Source organism: Trachinotus anak, unplaced genomic scaffold, assembly GCF_046630095.1.
Source record: "Trachinotus anak isolate AG129_WGS33_773 ecotype Australia unplaced genomic scaffold, CSIRO_AGI_Tana_v1 ptg000001l, whole genome shotgun sequence".
Lineage (NCBI taxonomy): Eukaryota > Metazoa > Chordata > Actinopteri > Carangiformes > Carangidae > Trachinotus > Trachinotus anak.
Window position 1 is genome coordinate 10,946,689 of NW_027273852.1, and position 20,054 is coordinate 10,966,742.

Here is a 20,054-nt window from a genome sequence, read left to right on the forward strand (position 1 = left end):
GCATTATTTTCAAGGCAGGAATAGCCTGCTAGTGGGGCCAGGGCAAAGTGGAGCTGTGGGCCCCTGCTGATTCCTCAGTTGCTTACATACGCATTCATCCTGTGGTCTGTAAGTACCTGTCAGGTACTGGGCACATGGTGAACCAATAAACAACCTGCTCTCCTACTCTGGAATATTATCCTGCCCCAGGTTTGTTGTGTGTCAGTCAGTTTGTGGTAATTTTATTAAACATACATTTATTCAGGCGTATTCAGCATATAAGCCTGATATTAACCAAATTAGCAGGGTATCAAAACAGTTCCTCATGATTGAGTAAAAATGCGGAGCCTGCCTTGAGTTATTTCAGTATGCATATTCCAAATATATTTGCAGTAAGAGTTTCAATCTGAGGCAACCCTTTTTTATCAAATACAAACAAATACAAATTAATAACCAGATCCCTTCCAAAAACCAGCCGTGATCTGCGCACCCTTCGGAAGGAGTGTGAGAGGAAGTGTTGCACTCCAGAGTCACACAGAGTCCCACCTGTTCTCACCAGGAAAACCAAGCACCCACCCCCTCTCCCTCCCACCTCTCTTGCTCACAATCTTACTCACACCCCCACACAGACGCTGATGTTCCTCCTTCCCATCCCTTTCCTTGACCTGAGCTGATAGAATAGGGCCTAAGAGTGCTTCAAACAGTGGCACGAGTTTCCGTCTTCCTCTCTTTCCTGATCCATGTAACAGGCCCACAGCACTGAGAACACAGCTGCCATAGTTGGGAATACCATTCCCTTCACAACTCCATGCCTTTATCTCCATTGTAGCTGACCTGTAAACCAAACACTTATTGACTGAACATCTGAGTTGCACTTATCACTGCCCTGGTGTATCCACAACACCATGACAGTGTGTGACACTCAACTGAGAAAGGCTGCAGTGATCAGTGCTTACAGAAACAAAAGTTATTGTGCGCTTCACAGATCAGTAGGCTTGGTTTTTCATTAAATATGTGTTATTACTTGGACCTCAGCAGTTGTGTTCTCTAGCATGAGCGGTATGATCTGCATGTGGGGCAGGGCTCAGGCGCAGTACAACGGCACTGCTGATAGCACACAGTATTTATAGATGTGTGTGTGTGTGTGAGAGGAAGCTTGACAGAGTATGCAGGCAGAGGTGTTGAGGGACTTTGTTATCTGAGCCTCTTTCTGTGTCTCTAACCTCTTAACCCAGTTTCAGAGGTCAAGGGTGCGCAGCAGGGTCTCTCCCGTCTTCTTCTCTGCTGCTTCTTGAGTCCCTCTGTGATCCCACAGCAGCTGCACGCCTGCTTGAACCATTGGGGGCAAACAATACCCTGTCCTCCCTCGCCTCCCCCTTTTCCTCCTCATTCTCCTGTCTTTCGCTCTGTCATCTGTCTGTCTCATTCATCAGCCCTGGCCTCTTTCTTTAATTTGCTCCGGCTTTGTTGTATTAAAAACAGTCCTTTGTAGATGCTGCCCTTGAGGATATGTGTTTCATGTGAAAGGACAGCCACGAGCAGGAGAGTATTATGGAGGAAATATGGGGAGGAAGGATATGAGATAGAATGGCAGACAGAAGGGGGGGTGTGCGTCTGGCAGAGGAGTGATTTGCTTAATTGAAAGGGTAGAAGGCCACACAGTAATCTGTGCCCTGAGTACTGCATTAAGGCTTACTCACAGGGATGCATTTCACCCACTGTCAACTTTGTGTACAAAGAGCAGGTGAGGGTTTCAACATGGAACTTAATACCTGCTGCCAGAGGAGGAAAACAGCTTCAGCAGTGCACCTGGACGCTGTTCTCCCTGATACTATGATGCAATGTTTTCGCTGTAGTATTGTCTGTCACACAGAATTGGACACCTCTGTTGTGCGTGTGGTTGATTGTCTGGAAAACTGATCTCTATTTCTCTTTGTATGTTCAAGACAGGTTTGTTTTTTGAAGGGAGTGAGCAGTCTGAAAGTGTGTGTCTTTTATACCCTCTGATACTAAACTTAGATTGATCAAATGTAAATGCAGCTCTGTTCAGCCCCCAAGTGCCAATACTGCCTCAGGCAGTGCGGTAATAATACACGTGTAAAGAATAATTGGCCATTATGGCACAAATACTCGACAATGTCCACGTAAAATCATTATTCTGTAACACTGAGAAAGGTTAGGTTTGACATTTATTTTGTTATTTCCCCCCTAAGATTTTGAATTGGTTGGTCCAATCAGAGATCTCCACTGTTACTATAATATCAGCCTACATGTTTATATTGCCAATCACTACTTCTTACTTTATATCAAGGATGACTCTCCATGCATGTGAAATCTCATAGTGACAAACCCACAGAGATGTATCACCCACCTCGTTCAGTTAAAAACCTCTAAAAACCCACTCTTAGCCACATGCCCAGCACCAAACAGCAGACAAACTGTTAACAACCAGCTGGTGAACAGACTGTAGCTTTAAGCTGATAAAAGGGATGGTGGAAAACAAAAAGAGTTAAAAGTAGGGTGGTCTGTATTTGCTAGCTGTGTAAATGGGAACGTGAATGCTAAAATGTGAGTCATATCAAGGTTGCTGTAAGGTGATGATATGTCTGTGTTTTATAACTTGTTTTTGTTGCCTCTAATTGGCCAAAAAATAAAAACAAATTAAAGCAAAACAGCCCCTAAAGCCACCAACCAACAGTAAATTGATACTAATAAGTGCTGTCTGTTTAACTACTTGCCATTACATTTTGGTGTTTGGTGTTAATGAAGAACCATGTCTCATAAATACCACAAAAATGCATCACTGTGGAACTTTTCCTGTGTTTTTGAATAAAAGTATAAAAGTCTAAAGTAACAAGGCATAAGACATGCAGTGGAGATACTTGAGTAAATTCTGTTTCGTAGTTTCTCTAAGGCCATTTTATGCTGCACTGCTGTTGATTCAGTGTCACACAAGGCATATGCATTCCACCTGGGTGTTGTGCAGCTCTTTGAGGTCAAAGGTCGTCAGGACTTTCTCTGCACACACCTCTATTCTCTGATCTTGGAGATTGACTAAGCTTGGTCTCTTGAATTTGTATGTGTGTGCTTCTGTGTGCTTGTTTGTGTGTGTATATGTGTGTGTATTTGGATCCCCTCCTACACATCAGATAGCAGAAGAAAAGGACAACAGCCTGACATGGCCATCATGGTTGTCCTTATCCTACGCACCAGCCTGTGTGTGAGCGAGTCCAACAGCTAGCAGAACAACAAGCCCTCGTATCACACTGCTCTTACTTATGAAGCTGCCATATAGCCTCACTGTCATAGAAAGCACCACAGGAGTCACCGTGCTGGCAGATACACAGACTCTAGCCTCCGCATTTGGCAGTCGTCATCCGTTCCCAGTCCTGTAGTAATGTAGTAATGGAGCTGGAGACCCAAAGCCTTGATACATTCTCAGAAAGAAGCATTGCTGCTCCTCTCTGTTATTCACCGCCACGGGACAAGACACTGGAAGAAAACGTCCATCTTCAGACGTGTGACTAGAAAAAATTTAAGCTTGGCAGCGACTGGGTTTGTAGAAAAGAAAGTGAGATGGATGGCGCAAAAAGGCAGAGATGAGGAAATTGGAAAAGAGAGGAATGGGGACAGAAGCGGCAGTATTGGAGATGGGTAGCGGGGTGATGCTGAATAGAGTGTGTGACCAATAAATGATGAGCTCTTCCTCACGACTCCAATCTGATTGGTTACACCTCCCCGAGGCATTACCCACAATACAACTGGCGCTATAGGGGTGCACTTTAAATAGTCTCTGCCTGATGTGACTCCTAAGGTTAATGGAGTTGCCAACCACCATCTAAGTTCTAAACGCAATTAGCCAGTACAAATTGAGGAAGCTGGGAAAGAAAGAGAAACAAGGAAAAAGGCTAGAGATGAGTGCCAGGAATTTCAGTTAAGGAAGAAGGAAACTGTTGGGCGAATCATTTTTTGAACATTTCTCTAGTCACACCTTTCATTTTCATTATATTTATGGCCTCCAGTTTTTTTTTTTCTTCCATTTTCAGTAGAGAAAAAAAAATCCTTTCACCTACTAAAACCGTGGCCCTACAGTAAGCTAGTAATCTGTGAGGCAGTGCCTATCCAAGGTCAAAACACAGTTATCTTTTTTGTTTGTGTGTCTCTGTACACGTGCAACCTTCAAGCATGAGTGTTTGTGGCGAGGGCAAAGAACAGGGGTGTTGACTTTTCCTAGCTTAGCTGGGGCTGTGCACCGTGAAACATACGTCCACAGTAACAGTGGCTGAGCGATGCTTCTGCTGAGCTCAGCATTGTGGCTGTGCATCTGATTTGTATGTCTCCTCTGACTTTCTTTTCACGAGAGAGTCAGCGCTGCCAAGTTGCACTCCTCTACCTCACTTAATGAGATAGACTGAATGGGGAGATGTCATCTCACATTTTACCTTTTACACTGGGTGACATCGAGACCCTGCCTCCCCCCTGCATTCCCCTGTTCTCCATGTTTTATCCCCATCAATCCAGAGCTCCAGATTCGATTTAGCCCGGCCCCCTCCCTGGGCCTCCAGCTGGTGTTGGTCATGCAGGTATATGGTTTTGTCAATACAGCTGTTCGTTGAGCTTCATCGCAGGAGAAAGGCATGAGGGTGATTGAAGCACATGGCACAAGACTGTGGAGGGAAGCAGTGATTAAATAAAGTCAGAGGAGGAAAATGGGAAGGGGAAAGAGAAAGAAAGGAATCTTCATTAGAGAAGACAAATGATTGAACGGTGTGGACAAAGAAATATACTAAGATGCCCTGGAGGAAAAGGTGGATAGAGGAGAGAAAGTGCAGATAAATAGACAAGGGAAGTTGTGTCTCTGTATCTTTTGGTATTGATTGGGAGCAGAGGCCCGTGTGTGACTGGATCATTTCATCTCCTTTGTCTCTCCTCACAGTGACACTTCTAGCTTTTTCTGCTCCCCCTCTCTCTCGCCTCACGATCACCTCTCAGTTTCATTTACAATTATATTCCCTTCTCTGCCTTCAGTGTGTGTGTGTGTGTGTGTGTGTGTGTGTGTGTGTGTGTGTGTGTGTATACACATCCTGGCTCTAAGCTGCAGACCAGGCAGTACTCCAAATGGAAAGAGATTTTATCACCATGTCTGGCTTGCCATTTTCTTGCACATCTCATCTACTTTGGCGGACAGGGCATCCTGCTTGATAACATTACTGCCACCAGGACCCACCGCACACGCACACACCCGTGCATACAGTATACACACACAGGAAACACAAACACAGTCGCAGTCACACACTGTAGCGAGCTGTCAGTCAGGACAGATGTCGCACCCATAATTGAGTCTGAGAGGGACGGTGCTGTAGTGCTCCCATCGGAACACATGCTTCCCACTGAACATCACTGAAGAGGGCTTTAACAACCCAGCGGATCACTGTGGTAGACAATACATCTGCTGAATACAACATTGTTGCGCTGTGAATAAAACAGCTTTGCTGAACAAGGCGAATCAGTTACCTTGGCACTCTGTAGTCCTGTAAGGCAAGCTGTACTGTACTGCTTGCACAGTGCTGTGCTAAAGTTTCTTTTTAGATTTTTAGATTCTTATCCATCACGCAGTACCACCACATAGACATGGAGCTGTATGAAAGGCAATGGGTGGTCACACCAAAAATCGAATTGATTCAGGTTTTTCATGCCATTATTTTTTTAAATCATCCTCACTTTACTTTTAGTGCTAAGAACAGTACTGTACATGGTTGACAGGAGAAATAAAGTGTATTCCAAGTTTGAAATTGTTGCACTAATCCTAAGGCCTCATAAAGGCTGTGCTCAAAGTTAGGGCAGTGACTCAAATAAGACAGTGCAATCAAATTAGAAGAGAAGTGTTTTGGAAGAGCAACTACATTTCAAATTTGTCTTCAGATGTGTGAGGCTAGGGGTCAGAAGTTTTAGACCTGATCTGAAATGGACCGAAATGTTGTCGAAAATACAACATCCATGAATCCATTTTTTAAATTTTTTAAAAAAGCCTCCAAGCACAGTCACAGAGACACGGTCAAAGTAGACCTGAGGAAAATTAGACCTGATCGAAATGCTGTTCCTCCAAACAGACAAATGAAACAAACAAATAGAGAAAATAGAGAGCGAATGCCAGTGCTGACAGCTGTATGATGCGCCACTAATTAATACACATCCTTGGTCAAAAACAGGAGCAATATGTCTCATTTTTCTTGTATTTCACAGTTCATGCTCTCCGTAATAACACATTTTTTGAATTCACCAGCACTTACTCGGCTATTAGACACACAGACCGAAGACGCATGGTAACACAATGGGACCTGGCCTACGCAGTTAGACTGCATATACTTTGTACCCAGCCCAACTCAGGTCCCAGATCAGGTCTTGGATATTAGGACCCCAGGGGATCCATAAAGACCTCCAGATGAGGCCACATCATGTTTTAGCCCTGCCTCTGTCACCAAATATTGCTACTGAGGAGCATGGCAGACCAATTAAGATGCTGTTGCCTTTAAACATGAATTTAAATGCTCTCGTAGCCTACAGACACACTTTCAAACACACACTGCTTTGCAAGTTTTGGCTGTTGGCCTTATGAAAATATGAATGATGTCAGAGATGCTCTGCATTTAGCTTGTTGCCCACATTGCGGAGCTTGGCTAATGAGAAAGAATTCAATATGTTAACAGATACATGTGTATATGTGTGTGTGCTGAGTGTACATGTTTATTAATGTTTATATAATGGGCTAAAGATGCGCCAGTGTTCCTCAAGTTGATTTGATTAGCTTAGCTAAGCGCTAACCCTCAAGGGCCTGCTACCTCTTCTCAGGGAGATTAACAGAGCACAGCCACAGTTTGAATATGAATTCTGCATGAATATGGATGTGAATGGATGTGCTAATGAGTGTTTGTGTTCATGTCTTTAAAGTGTGTGTTGGTAAAGAGTGTAACGTGCAGTATAATAGCCTCCAGGACTCATGTGGTTGTTAGTGTGGTCCAGGACACTTAGGCTGCTGCTGCATTGTTTGATGTTGGCAGCTGCTTTGAAGTCTTATCTGGGCACAAGGGGGGCAGAAGGTTTTTCATGGTTCAAGCTATACACATGATAACCCCTTTTGACACAGACACAAATACACACACAGGCATCAGATCCATTTACATACGTTCATGTGTACAAGGATATGTACAGATAATGACATTTATGCCTTCATGCAGGTTATTCAATCACTGATAGACATTTAAGATGCTGAGGCAGAAATTCTTTTCGGTGATGTATTCTGTGCGTGGAGAGATAGACAATTGGCATTAATTAAGAGTAACACTCAGGCAAATTATCTTTCTTGCAAAACCAATAGTGGGTGGCAGTGATTTAGCTGTTTGTGCAACACTGTGGTCAGAGGCACATAAGCTGCACTCAATTTTGGCTGGCCCAGCATGCCAATAGTTACATAGCAGCAAGGACAAGGAAACTCTATTAAATGAAGAGCAGGGGACATATGAGACAACATGTGTGATGTTAAATATCAATCCACTGCTAGTCAAACAGGAGCAAGTCATGATAATGCTAAAATAAACTCAATATGATCTATTATTATATTCTATACAGCTTCTTTGCATTAGTAGGGATAATACAGTGCCTTTTTTATTTAGATTTCGCCACAAAAATGTGCCATAAACTGTAAATAAAGATGGACTCCATGACGTCACCCATAGGTTTCTGAAGAGTGGTTTTGAAGCTCACACTTGGCAGCTCCACCATCGCCATTATGCCAATGTGTGAACTCCTGCCCAATCCAAAAAGGGGCAAAGAGGTGGGGCGCTTTTGGAGACGAGACTTCGGCGCATATCGCTTTGTAGAATGCATACGCTCACTCACCTGTCACTCAAAGCGGCTCACACTCAATTATGCAGAAATTTAAACCTTCAGAAAATTGTAACGGATGAGTTATGTAACAATTTACCCCCCTGCACAGTTGTCATGAAAGACAAAATTAGTCATTGAGACCAAAACCACTATTTGTACCAGGCTGTAAACGTGTTTAATTCTGCTGTAAAGTTGGACATTTTAACATGGGAGTCTATGGGGATTGACTTACTCTTGGGGCCAGCCTCAAGGGGCCATTGGACAAAGTGCAGTTTTTGGCATTTCCATGTTGGCTTCATATTTCAGCCTCGGAGGCTGCCACAGTAGTAAAGCGCAGCAATGCTTTTCCTTCATTCAGGATCCAGTATGGAGTCAGCACCTCCTCGTCCCTTCCTTGGCATGGGCCTGTCAGTAGGACTGCTGATACAAGTTTAAAGATTAGCATCGCACCCACCTCATTAGCATGCTAATCATAGCCTCATTATTTGCAATGGGAAACAGAGGATTAGTTAAAATGTCTTATGTAATTGATTTGAGTGTGGGCTGTAGAGCCAGCTGCAGGCTGTAGTAGAAGTGAAAAGTAAAAGTGGGAGAAGCCCGTGAGGCTTAACTCATTTTGGTGAAGCGGCACTAAAGCAAGCAAGCTGATGACCCTCTAGCTCCGTCTCAGGGACACACCACTATCTAAAATCTGTAGTACAGAACCTAATCATGTACACGCACACTCACAAATACCCTAAAAGCTTTAGCAAGGACTTTTGACTTTGTGAAGACACACTGCACACACACACACACACACACACACACACACACATGTACACACTAACAGACAGAGGCATGACCGGTCCCTTCCTCTCAGTTGACTGAGGGGGTAGACAGCAGCATATGCTGCCACCTGTGCTGTGGTGCCAGGGCGGCCACCCTGGGATGTGGGTAGAGAGATTGGTTTGTGTGTGCGTGTGTGTATGAGAGGGGTTGGGTGGGGTTGGCATATGCCTGCTTCCCCTCAGTGCTGGCAGCACAGACAGACAGTTGCTCCCTCATTTGCTGCCCTGCTGGATGGGTGCCTGGTGACTGAGCGCTGCCCACCTCCCTTCAATGCACTCTCCTTGTTTTTTTTTTTTTTTTTCTCCTTCTGTCCCTCAATGGTGCTGTTTCTCATACACCAACTGAATGTACACAAACACACACACCTGCTATTATTTGCTCTAATGAAGTGACACTCCAGATCCTGTTATTGTGTGTTGATGCAAAATACAAAAGGCTTTAGATATGACTGTACTCTTGGACTCGTATGCCAATGTACCTTTTTAGGGAAGAAGGTATGTGGAACTGGCCAAAAGTAAAGCTTTGTAGACTGATAAAAACACAGCATGTTTTAAGGTTGATGTGCTGAAAAAAAAAAACACAAAACACACACGCACACATACGATACACACTCACAGAAATGGTCAGATGGCTGGGGCTATAACTGGTTCTATCCTCAGGGAAGTCTTTAATTGGTCACAGTGCTTTACCATCTGGGGCTGGAGCGACGGATGGAGGGAGGGATGAAGGGAGATGGTGGGAGCTCCTGTGAGGGGTATAGAGAAAAAGAAGGAGGTGGAGAGACAGTAAATGCAGCACAGGGATGGAGCTTATTAGTTTTAATACGTGCACCTACGGTAATATTGGAATCATAATATACTTGATAAATGCAGTTTCTAGTGCACAAGTGGGAAGGTGCATGAGGTTGTGTTGGTATCAGGATCTGTGTGTGTGTGTGTGTGTGGGTGTGGAAGCGGTTATGACTCTGGGGTGTGTGTTTGTGCTGATGTTGGCAGACAGAGCAAAACCCGGCACATGTGCTAACAATCTCCAGGACAGCAGCGAAGGAGAAAACAAACACGCACACAGACACACACACACACACGGTGCGTGTTTCTTTCCTCCTGAACACATGGTGTGTTATTTGGATACATGAGCTGACCGAAGGTGGAAAAATGCTAAAGAAAGTGTATGAGAGTGAAAACGATGGAGAAAGTGGGTCTGACGCTGGTGAAGATGAGAAGAGAATTGTAGAAAGATGAGTGTAATTCTGAATTTGGGGGGGGGGGGGGGGGGGGTAGTTCATGTGTTTAAGCATGATGAGTAAATCTTTGATGCTCTAAAGGATTTCAGTCAACGATAGCTTTGCACACAGCTCTTCTCAAACGCTCTTAGGAAGATTTGTCTTTCATACTCCCACCTCTCTTCAGACTACCCCTCCTCTCACGCCTTGCCTTTTAATCTCCCGCTTACTCTCCATCTTCCCAACACACTCACTCAGGCTCATTTCCTGGCTGGGCCTCAGTGAGAGGTAGTGTCATATTGTCTAAATGTGTGTGTATGTGCCCATGTGTGTTTGCGTGCATCTTAGTTAGTGTTAAATCCTCCTCTTCTGCCTTTTGTGTAAACAACGTCTCATATCTGAAAGCTCCTTCTCACCACGGATCCCTCTCTGTTATCACAACATTCAGCCTTTTAACTCCACGTCACCATTCTCCTGCTACAATAACAAAGCCCACTCTTTCCCGCTGCCCATCTTTCTTTTCTTTTCTTCTCCCACTTTCTTCTTTTGTTATGCCTCTCCCTCTCTGCTCGTGCTGTCCAGTGAGAAAACATCAGCAAATGCACATAATTTCAATAAAGTGAACTGGTGCAACTTGAAGGGTGATTGAAAAATGCTTTAATTAATTCTGCTTAAATCTTAGGACATTTCCTATCATTTGTGAATAAAATTATGAGGGGAAAAAGAGAAAGTGTTACTTTGGTAGAAATTGTAGAGAATGTCTTCTTTTGTTAGAGAGTTTCTAAAACAGCATGAATGATTTCATTTTATTTTACTATTATTATTATTTTTTATTTTATTTTTGCCCACCCTGGGGCAGTGCAAACAATCGTAAACAGGTACCTATGTACACATCCAGCAGACATTTAGAGTTTTAGCCAATTGGACGATTCACTGTTCATGTAGCTCTGTTTTGGTGTATAGACGTGTTCACCAGCTAGTTGCTAACTTTGTCTGCTGTGAAACTGAAACAGAACAAGCAGCTACTGGGTGTAAAACCGAAACAATGGCTGAAAGAAGCTAAAATGCTCCATAAAGCTGACGGAGAGTGCTGAATTGGGTGACTGTTTTCTCTGGGTTTATTACAATGAGCAACAACCTTTCACATTGCATATATACATAGAATCTCTTCTTGATATGAAACTTATGATGAGAACAGCTTAGCATGTTAGCACTCCATCCTGTATATGCTGTAGAGGAGCTTCTTTCTTTGAGTCTATTCTTTTTGAGTTGGTCTGTGTTCTTTCATTCAGGAAGTGTCTACACACAAGGTCAGTCAGAAGTTACTATGGCCCATTGTTTAACTCTTGCCAAGTGAGTGTGCAGCTGTTCTACTCCATTCAGCAGTGGCCAAGGTTATACCAGGCCTCTTATTGATAGTGAGTGTAGGAGGATACAAACATTTGAGGGAGGGCAAGAGGCGCCTTTGAATCCCAGGGACAGATAGTGTGCATCACTTTATTAGGACAAAGGTCAAGGAAGAGTTGGGTAAGACATGAGATTAGGTTTAGAAGTGTTTACGTGATAGATATGGAATAATATTGAGCCATGTGAGAAACTGTGGCTTCAGATTTGGGAAGGATTACACTAGTTAACCTGTTAATGTCTGTAATTACTCATTGCCTACCCCCTTGATGCGTCAAGCTGCAATAAATCCTTCTGCTTAAGACTCCAAGTGTCTCCTGAAAACCTCTTCATCCAGCTCACAAGAATTCACACATGATAGATGTAGCATGTTAACCTGCCAATTCCCCAACTGTTCACAACATCAACCAGTTTTCTTTTACATGTTGCCAAAGGTCCTATTTTTTCATACAAATTACATATGTCACTATGTCAATGTCAATCAACTTTCTTCCTGTGTTATATGACCCAATTGGTCATCAGATGCAGTTTTATCTGTCATCTCATATTCCTTGTTGAAATGACAGATAAAATAGACTCAGAGATCCAGTTAGTCTCCTTGAGTCTCTCCTTGAATCCTCTACTACCCTCAGTGAAAGTTCAGATTGTATTGTTTGGATTTTTATTATTATTTTGATGTGAGTGAAAAGTATGTCTGCATGAAAAACTTTCCAAACATTTAGTAACTAGAAGGGCACCCAGAGAGTGCAGACCCCCATCAAACAACACACACCAGACTTGAGAGAAAAAATATTCCACTTCATAGTAAATGATCCGGATCTGCCCTAAAATTTAATGGGTTCTCCCCATCCCTCCACCAAGTTTGGTGCAAATGAATTTTGAAACGCCATTATATAATTAATGGCCTTCTAAATTCATGCATTTTGCAACTCAGCACATGCGAAAGAAAAAAAAAAAATGCCTCTAAGTTCTGTTTTTAACTTAATGTATGTTCTTCTAAAAAAATAATGTTAATAAGCATCACACCCCTGAGGACTATTTGTAATTCAGTGACCCAGCATGGCTGAGTCACAGCTCTGGAGGAAACGTTTGGGTGAGTAGAGGGGAGAACCACAGTCAGTTATACTACTGTGTGTGTCAGAGAGCAGCTGTCCCCTCAGGATTGACTGTGCGTGTGTGTTTGGGTGGGTGCACAAGAGAGAGAGGGAGAGACTGAGCCCAATTGTGATATGCCTCTCCTTCTACCTTTAGGTATAATGAGCTGTGTTAGCCACAGGGGCCTAGCTCCGTGTCTGTCTCCCTCTCTCGCACACCAACACACGCACAGCAGATGTTACTCCCTTTACTAGTTTCATGACCCCCCTAGGATAAAAAACTTTAAGCTTTCAGCTTTCAATATGGTCATTGTCTGACTGACATGTAGCGTATAAGCTGGTTAAAGAGGGATCAGCAGCTCGATAAAACGTGCCTGCCTGTGTTCTAAGACAGTCATGAGGAGGACGAGCTGGAGGAGGAAGGAGGCTGAGAAAAACAGAATAAGTGATAATTGGGTGCTGACAAGCAACTTGTCTAACGACAAGGAGAAACTCACGAGATAATGTGGTGGAGAGAGGCGGCGTGGATGGTGGTGGTGAGGAGAAAATTGTGAGAAGAAAAATGGGACAGAGCCCGCAGAGGAATGACAATGTAAGGAGACAGGAAAGATTGCTTCAGAGACCCCTTTTATTAAATGAAGAGGCCTCTTCCTTTCAGTCACTGTGACCTCTGTGTTACAGCACAGGACACACACTTACACTCACACACCCGCTGAGAGTGATGTTCCATTAACAGGGGACCTTACAGCAACTCAACTGAAAATCTCATAACAGCATCTGTAAGATCTCTCATATCCTCTCAACCCTTTTCTCTATCCCCTCTTTATTTCTATTTCATCTCCCTTCACATTTTTAGAAGATTGGAGTTGGTGTGTTATGATAGGACTGTGCGGAAGTCTCTTTGATCAGACACGATAATGTGAGACATTCAACTCACGGTGCCTCATTTAAAAAGCAAATTATAGACAAATTTATTTTAATTTGTACCAGTTTGTTTTATAAAATCTCAAAATCAAGCAATTTATGCTATGGAGCAAAATAACTGGGGCCTATGCTCAGTCTGTGGTCTGTGATCCTGATAATAAACAACTGTTAATTCATTCATAACATAAGGAGCCTGTTTATTCTGTACACACTTAGCTCGGAACACAAAACTTTCTATCTTGCTTGTTTTGGCCTGATCACATCTGCTTAAAAATTACTGTAAAACTCTTGTTTATCATCCCAAAAAATTCAAGGGAAAGACTAATACGGGTTGACATGCAACACAAAGCCCAAATGAAAAATGATTCAGCCCTCTAATACACACCATTTGACTATGTTGCTCCATTGATCTGCAGAAGGAAAGTAGGATTTGAGGGGAAAAAAAACATATTCATAAGAAAACTCCTCGATTATTCAAAAGAAAAAATACATTCTATGACTGCCGATAAGCTATGAATTAATGTTATCAAGGTCCTGCATTTGGCAGATACAGTAATTATGCAGGAATGAAAAAGTCTAAGGTTTTGTTGCTTTTGTTGCATAGATGAGTGTGTTGTGATCAGTGTGTTATGTAAGCTTTTACTCATTATGCCAAAATGTATTCAGCAATGTGAAAATAATTTGTGCCTCTGACCAAAACCTTAGCCGTGTCAACGTCAAATGTTTGACAGCTTTTCAAGCTGAGAGCTGTTAGGTAGTTACAAATAATTGTGAGTACACAGAACCATCCACACACAGACTAATGAATGTGCTGTCATGTTCCCCATTGTGTTCCCTTATTAAGAAGTCGTGTTCCAAGGCATCATCATCAGCACCCCTCAAATTCTTACCATATGGACTACAATTGTGGAGTGGAGTAATTACATCTGGCTTTTTGTATATGATAAATTGGCATATTCACTTTTATTTTGATATATATTTATATATAGAGTATTCATTTTGAATATTACAAATCAATGAAAAATGAATTAAAAAAACAATAATACATTACTGACTGCTAAAACCCTTAACCAAAAGCCAGTAGGCTATTCCAGTCATAACTTACAAACATTGCTAGACATGGCAGATCTGTCAGGCTTTCAGTTTTCTCCATATACCAAAGCAGCATGCAGGGGGGCTGTAATAAGAGCAATGCATGCTGCATTTAATGCATTTGAAAGAATGGTGTGTCTGTGTGTGTGTGTGTGTGTGTGTGTGTGTGTTTGTTTTATTAGCTTTTTTTCAAAATAAGCTGGTGTTCCCAAATATCAAGGTAATGTTAGCAGCACATCCACCTTTTTGTCAGATTACAAATGTACCACGTAAGAACAAAAATCAGGCCTGATTAATAGCAGCACCATAGCAACACATTGCCATAAATTCACAGGAGAACGTCGTATTAACAAGCACCACATTTTGACATGAGAACTGCATAATTGTTTCCCTGGGACCATACGATGCACAACATCTTCTATATTTGTTTTACATGAGGCATATATGTGTGAAAACACAGAAACATACAAGTGAAGGAGTCGTGTTCGGTATCTTAGATTCAATTAGGTGCAGGGCTGATCTGATCATGTGCATGTGTTGTATTATGTATATATCCCCTGCTGTGCAGCTAGATCCCACATTGCAGCCGTCAACTTCCATCTTCTGTTTATTTTTTTCCCTCACCCCTTTCTTCTATGTTAAAGAGGGCTCCCGTATGTCTGTTTTTCTGCTCCAAGGCATGATCCTTACTCTGCTCTTATTTCTTTCTCGTTTTACTCCATATCCTGTCCTTATTATCAGTACAAGCTCTTGAGAATGGTGTGTAGACCTCAGTTCGTTGGAGTTCGCTTCACTGGTTGCTCAAGGTGTTTTGTTTGAAGACCTGCTTGATTTCCCAGTCTCCCGAGCAAGTGGTTGCCCTGTGTGTTGCTTGCCAGATTTGTGTTAGTGTTAGTGCGGGCGTGATGGGGGTAAGGTAGTGAAGTAAGACTGACAAGTACACTATCTATATATAGGCTACAATAGGATAATAATAATCTATCTGAAGTATATTCTCCACTTCCTGCACAGGAATCGCGAAGAGTCGGTGTGCATGTTTGCATTGAGTCGCGGGATGTAGCAAGCAAAAGAGCACAGCCTCTTTGTTATTCATCTTTTCTCTTTTCTTCCTTTTCCTTTGTCTTCATACTCACCTTCTTCCCTCTTCCTCCTACTTTACCCTCGTCTCTCCCAGTTTCCCAATTGTACCTCTTCATCCCTCATTCTGACTCATCAACAGCTCTCACAGAGAAGAACAAAGGCGTGGAGGATGTGAATGGGCAGGCTAATGGATAATAAGTATGAGAAAGACAGGTGTAGGCACAGTTTCTGTTTATTTCTCTTTCTATTTCTCCCTGACCTAATGTGCCTGCATGTATTGCAGGCATCCTGGGTCAGTAAGTGACGTCTGCTTGGTGATGAGGATGGACTCACATGAAGTGGAGCTGAGGTTCGCCCACTCGCTCTGTTGTCCTCTCAGCAGTACTCTCAGTTTCACAGAGTAATTAACAATAATTACCCTACTGGCTTTGCCAAATGGTCATTTGCTTTGCAGCAGCACACACACACACACACAAACAGACACTTAAGGCCATTATACGGTGAAAAAGCGGTAGCCACTTCAGCTGTGGCTGAACATCTGTGGTGCTCGGCGGTAGTATTGTGAATGTCATACACTACAGGGCAATAGTATGTGGACTAAAACAGTCCATATACTTCTGGGCGCTTTAGATTGGGGCTGTTTTTCTTGCTTTGGTTTGGGCCCTTAGTTCTTTTTAATCATGGTTGTACAGCGTTTGATGAGGGCCTTTCCTGGTTTAGTGTAACAGTGCACCCAAGCAGAAAGCACAGCACTAAAAAAATGGTTTCTGAGTTTGGTTTGGAAGAACTAGGCTGGCTGCACAGAGCCATAACATTAGGATTCACTTAAATAATCCATACCCAGATCTGACTTAACTAGGTGTAAACCTTCCCTCCGTTTTGGGTTGTATTTCGGCTGTTCTTCTGTTCCGCATCCAGCTTTAGGTGGCCCCTGTGCAATGTCAACTTGACAAGTTTGATGTTATCAGTTTGGGTTTTTGTGCATCTGGCTTTACACAAACTTCGAGCTTTTATAAACTGTCAAGCTTTACCAGGCAAATTCCTTTTGCATTCAGCTTTACACAAACCCTGACGCCTAGCTATTTCAACTTGACATGGTTTACCAAGCTAACTTCTTTCCCATCCAGCTTTACATGATGTCTGAGTAATAACAACTTGACAGGGTTCACTGGGTAGTTTGCTGAAGGTCCTTCCCTGGCTTGATGAAACGAAGGATTACGCCACATCCAAGTTAACACAATGTCCGAGCTAGGCTGGACTGACATGCGGGCCTCACTGGAGGTCCTCACTTAAACCTCAACCCCAGATATCAATAGATAGATGGATAGATAGGTGGATGGACAAATAGATGGGAGCAAACCCCAGCAGCCAGTTTCCAAATTCTTGTGGAACACCTTCCCACAAAAGCAGAGGGTAGCGGAGTGAAGCCTGTGGTTTTGGAGTAAAATGCACAACAAACATATGTAGATGTCCATATACTTTGCTGGGTGTTTACCCACATTTAGCAGTGTAGTGTTGCTAGTAGTGTCAGCCCATCAGCTCTCATAGGAATTTCTGCAGACTGCCTCTCCATGCAGTCTGTTACAGTATTTGCCAACAGGCATGAATGAATTCCAATATAGTATGTGAGAGAAAAGCCACCTCTTGGATATTGCTTTGATATCTAATCCCTAATTTTCATTGGCCAGCAGCTAGTGGCAGAAGTTTGACATTTCCAAACTGATGCTAAGCTAACACTCTCAGTGAAATAAACAGCAGACCCAGAAACTTGCTGCCTTAACGCTCAACAATTTAAATAGGCATAAAGACATAACGCATGAACATGCACATGTACAAACAAATGCAGAGAAATGCAGTGAAATGACATCTGTGTGGGTGCATACATGTGTTTTTTGTGTTGCTGAAAGGCGAGAGTGCATGTTTATGTGAGCGAGAACATTTGTAGCAGTTGTAAGATCCAGAGGGCACTGTGCTTCTCTCCAGTTCCTCATGTAATCATCTTCTCCCGTGACAAGACCACAAGAGCAAGCACAAAGTGTCGGGTGGTTGGATCTTCACTATCTGCTGTTTTTTGTTCCCCCTTTTTAAAAAAAAAAAAAAAAAAAAAAAAAAAACACTCTCCCACAAACAGTCACATGTGAAAACATTGAACACACAAACAAACACTGCTATTTGATTTCCTGCTCCTTCTTTTTTCTGTAAAGAGCATTTTCTCTTTCCGCGACTTCAATAGCCATCTCACACACTGCAGAGAGAAGTTTGGCTGCATGCAGAATGTACAGATCAGACTTCATAAATTATCTTTTTCTCCTCTTGTGTCGTCTTTGCGAAATCCCTTCTCCTCCATTTTTGTGTCCCCGTGTCCCCCACAATTCTATCCCTGTGTGACTGGACTTAAAAGGCCAGCTTGAGGGATGACAACCGTCACTCACTTCAGAGGGCTGAGAGAGCAGGGGAAGATCAGGAATGGAGAGAGATGAAAGCAAAAATTGCAGATGAGGTAGAGCAGGAAGAGAGTAGTTTTAAAGATTTATAAAGGACTGACAGCTTTTGTGTCAGTCAAAAAAAAAAAAAAAAAAGCAGAATAACATGTTTTTCCTTCACATCCACATATGAGAACCTACATCTCAAACTGCAAAAGATTAACTGATCTACCTGTAAAAAAAAAAAAAAAAAAAAAAAAATGTGTTAATTGCTAGTACTTAGAGATTTCATTCTCTAAGAACGTGGTACAAATAAGGAAAATTATCTCAGAACCTTCAGAAATTCCCCAGGCTGTTTATTTTATGGTAATAAAGATTGGTTCATTGAGTAGCAGTGAACACATGCACAGTTATTTGCAGCAGTGAAATGACTAAATTTGATGCTAAATGTTTTGAATATGTTACACATTTCCATCCCCATTCCCATCACCCTCAGCACACGTTCTCTGGCAGATTTGTCAGTGTTGTTGAGGTAAATATGATGGTGGGTATTTAATGCTGCAGGATGCTGAATTCACTGAAACTACTGTGTTCATCGTAATGAAGACACATGCAATGGCGTGGTGTAGCTCATTAATGTCTGTAATAGTTTTTGGATAATAACTGTGTCTTTACCCATATGGCTATGCTATGTAAGGTTCGGGCTACACTTAAGAGTTGGATAAATTATTTGTTGGTTTAGATCTTTTTTTTGGGATCGGTTGACTGCAAAAGTATTCCCAGATTTGTAATGTAATGGTTGTAATGAGGCATGCAGCAGTTATAGTTAAGGTGAAATAAGTCAATACAATGTCCTCACAAGTGATGAAAGCGAGTGCATACACACACACACACATTCACTTTTGTGCATGTGCCCAAGATTGCCATCTCATGCTGTTCTTAATCCTTCCCAGATTGAGGTCAGTGAGACTATTGGAGGATCTTGGTGTGTTTACAACCTTGGCTTGACCCTTGGAAATACTGAAATTGGCTGGTGCTATCTGACTGGTTCTGTCTCCCAGATATATCTGTGCGTAAGAATCTGATTGGCCCAGAGGATTTTATGTGTTAAATATCTCTGTAAGAAAGAAGTGAAGAATCAGCTCACTGTTTTCACGCTGTTCCCCAGGTGGTGCCCACAGAGTGGACGGCAGTCAGGTTCAAGATTGGGTTGGTGTTGGGGGGAGTTGCGGTTGTTATAGTAACTCCGGGGTGTTCTCAGAGGCCCACATCATCATGTAGGAGGGTTGCTATGGCAATGGCAGGTTGTAGCGTAGGTGTGTTGTTGTGGTAACAGTATGTCTCTGTGAGGCTGCCGTTCAGTCAGCGTTGACTGGAGAGTCAGAGTCAGAAGACTTGGCAACACCAGGTCCTTCAACAGCAAAATTAGATGTTATTGTGTAATGATGATGATCTTTTATTTAATGTCATCATTAGGCTAAAATTAAGAGTTGTGTCTTCAACGGGCTTAGTGAGAGGTGTTTAATTACATTTTTTGTTGTATGTGTATATATATATATATATATATATATATATATATATATATATATATATATATATATATATATATATATACACACACACAAAATGGCCACATGAACCATCATGAATAACCACTCTTCATATCTGTAAAACTTTGCTTCACTTGTCAAGCTTCTTTATTTTTAATCACTCTGAATCTTTCATTTAGACAACACAGATTTGTAGAACAATAGCAAAAGCAGTTACAGCCATTAGGAGAGACAGATTGCTCAGCTGTAACCTATTATAAATAAAGCATCTGAATACAAACACTGATACAGGCCCAGGAAGATTCCCATGTTTGTCATTTTACCATATAACCAACAAACAAATATATCAGCAGAATGGTTTTATTGCGGCCCATGACTGCCATTAGCCTCCCTTGCTGCTAGACTGTTTATCAAGCACTGAAAGTAATTTAGAAGTGGATTACTCAGTCAGACCTCGTCAGTATTTTCACAATTGCTACAAAATATTGCAGGAAACTGTTTATTCTTGTCTGGGCTTACTGTATATATATCTCCTGAATGTAGCATCTCATTAGAGTGCCACCGTGTCTGACCC

General features: G+C 42.3%; 1 protein-coding gene across 3 annotated transcripts in view; it reads left to right on the forward strand.

Annotated features, from left to right (window-relative positions):
* Nucleotides 1-20,054, forward strand: part of igsf3 (immunoglobulin superfamily, member 3) — a 68,544-nt gene that overhangs the window by 18,276 nt on the left and 30,214 nt on the right. The window lies entirely within an intron of this gene.